Genomic DNA, 2,966 nt, shown 5'->3' on the forward strand with positions numbered 1-2,966 from the left:
GATTTTCCAGGTGGGAATTCCCAACGGGAATCCTGGTGGGGGATGTTCCAGGTGGGAATTTCGGGCTGGGGAGTTGCATCCAGGATTTTCCTGAGAAAGATTTGGGATTTGGATCCGGGATCGTTGGGGTTGCCCCATCCAGAGCTGGGATTTGGATCTGGGATTATTCTGGGAAAGGGCTGGGAATTGGATCTGGGATTTTTGGGATTGAAGGGATTGGGAATTGCATTTGGGATTGTCCTGGGACCATCCTGGGAATTGGATCCGGGATTTTTGGGTTTGAAGGGCTAGGAATGGAATCTGGGATTGTCCTGTGGGATTTGGATCCAGGAATGTTCTGGGATCATCCTGGGAGATGAATTTGGGATTGTTGGGATTGATGGGATTGAGAATTGGATCTGGGATTGTTGGAATCGCCCTGGGAAGGGGCTGGAAGTTTGAGCCAGAATTTTCCTGGGAAAGGGTTTGGGAATTGGATGCGGGATTGTTGAATTGAAGAGCTGGGAATTGGCTCTGGGATTGTCGGGATTGAAAATTTGGGATTTGGGTCTGGAATTTTTGGGATTGTCCCATCCAGGACTTGAATTCAGATCTGGGATTATTCTGGGAAATGGGTGGGAATTGGATCCGGGATTGTTGGGATTGTCCTGTGGGATTTGGATCCAGGAATGTTCTGGGAGCATCCTGGGAATTGGATCTGGGATTGTTGGGATTGAAGGGATTGGGAATTGGATCTGGAATTTTTGGGATTAAAGTGCTGGGAATTGGATCTGGGATTTTTGGGATTGAAGGGATTGGGAATTGGATCTGGGATTGTTGGGATTGTCCCATCCAGGGCTGGGATTCAGATCCAGGATTGTCCTGGGAAAGGTTTGGGAACTGGAATTGGTGAATTGAAGGGCTGGGAATTGAATCCGGGATTGTTGGGATCACCCTGGGAAAGGGGCTGGGATTGGGATCCAGGATTATCCTGGGAATGGAATCTGGGATTATCCTGGGAAATGTTTGGGAATCGGATCCGGGACTTTCATCATCGCCCTGCGGGAATTTCCTCCGCGCTCATCCTTCCGAAATCCCTCTCACCCCAAACAATCCCAAATAAATAATCCCGAACAATCCCTGTCTCCGGGACGGGGCTGACCCCCGGAATTCCCAGAATTTCTACTCGGCCATCGTGGAGCTGTGCGAGAACGGCGGGAAGCGGCCGGCGGGCGGGGCGGGCGGCGGGGCCGGGTTCACGCGGGAGCAGGCGGACGCCATCCGCCGGATCCGCGCCAGCAAGGACAGCTGGGACACGCTGGGCGTCAAACCCGGAGCCTCCAGGTGCGCCAGATCCCGGGATGCCGGCGGGAACGGGGAGGGATTCCCGTGGGAAAAGTGGGATTCCAATGGGAAAGATGGGATTCCCATGGAAACAGGTGGAATTCCCATGGGAACAGGTGGGATTTCAATGGGAAAAGATGAAACTTCAGTGGGAAAGATGGAATTCCCATGGGAAAAAGTGGAATTGCCACATGAACAGTGGAGTTCCCATGGGAAGAGGTGAGATTCCCATGGGAACAGGTGGAATTTCAAGGGAAAGATGGAATTCCTATGGGAAAGATGGAATTCCCATGGAAACAGGTGGAATTCCCATGGGAACAGGTGGGATTTCAATGGGAAAGATGGGGTTCCCATGGGAAAAGATGGAGTTTCAATGGTAAAGATGGGATTCCCATGGGAAAAGGCAGAATTCCATGGGAAAAGGCAGAATTCCATGGCAAAAGGTGGGATTTCAGTGGGAAACATGGGATTCCCATGGGAAAAGGTGGAATTCCATGGGAAAAGGTGGAATTTCAATGGGAAAGATGGAATTCCCATGGGAAACATGAAATTTCAATGGGAAAGATGGGATTTCCATGGGAAAAGGCAGAATTCCATGGGAAAAAGCAGAATTTCAATAGTAAACATGGAATTCCCATGGAAAAAGATGAAACTTCAGTGGGAAGGATGGAATTCCCATGGGAAAAGGCAGAAATCCATGGGAAAAGGCGGAATTCCATGGGAAAAGGTGGAATTTCAATGGTAAAGATGGAACTCCATGGGAAAAGGTGGAATTTCAATGGCAAAGATGGAATTCCCATGGGAAAAGGCAGAATTCCATGGGAAAAGGTGGAATTCCATGGGAAAAGGTGGGACTTCAATGGGAAAGATGGAATTCCCATGGGAAACATGAAATTTCAATGGGAAAGATGGGATTTCCATGAAAAAAGGCAGAGTTCCATGGGAAAAGGCAGAATTTCAATAGTAAACATGGAATTCCCATGGAAAAAGATGAAACTTCAGTGGGAAAGATGGAATTCCCATGGGAAAAGGCAGAAATCCATGGGAAAAGGCGGAATTCCATGGGAAAAGGTGGAATTTCAATGGTAAAGATGGAATTCCCATGGGAAAAGGTGGAATTCCATGGGAAAAGGTGGAATTCCATGGGAAAAGGTGGACTTCAATGGGAAAAGGTGGGACTTCAATGGGAAAGATGGAATTCCCATGGGAAAAGGCGGAATTCCATGGGAAAAGGTGGAATTTCAATGGGAAAGATGGAATTCCCATGGGAAACATGAAATTTCAATGGTAAAGATGGGATTCCCATGGGAAAAGGCAGAATTTTAATAGGAAACATAGAATTCCCATGGAAAAAGATGAAACTTCAGTGGGAAAGATGGGATTCCCATGGGAAAAGGTGGAATTCCATGGAAAAAGGTGGAATTTCAATGGGAAAGATGGAATTCCCATGGGAAAAGGTAGAATTCCATGGGAAAAGATGGAATTCCCATGGCGCCTGGCTGTGCTGCTGCACCCCGAAAAGTTTCTCAATTTCCCCAATTTCCCAATTCCCCAGTTTCCCAATTTTCGTGATTTTCCAGATTTTTATTTTTCCCCAATTTCCCCAATTTTCTGGATTTTTTAGATTTCCTCTATTTTCACGA

The sequence above is a fragment of the Oenanthe melanoleuca genome, chromosome 3, assembly GCF_029582105.1.
Source record: "Oenanthe melanoleuca isolate GR-GAL-2019-014 chromosome 3, OMel1.0, whole genome shotgun sequence".
Taxonomy (NCBI): Eukaryota; Metazoa; Chordata; class Aves; order Passeriformes; family Muscicapidae; genus Oenanthe; species Oenanthe melanoleuca.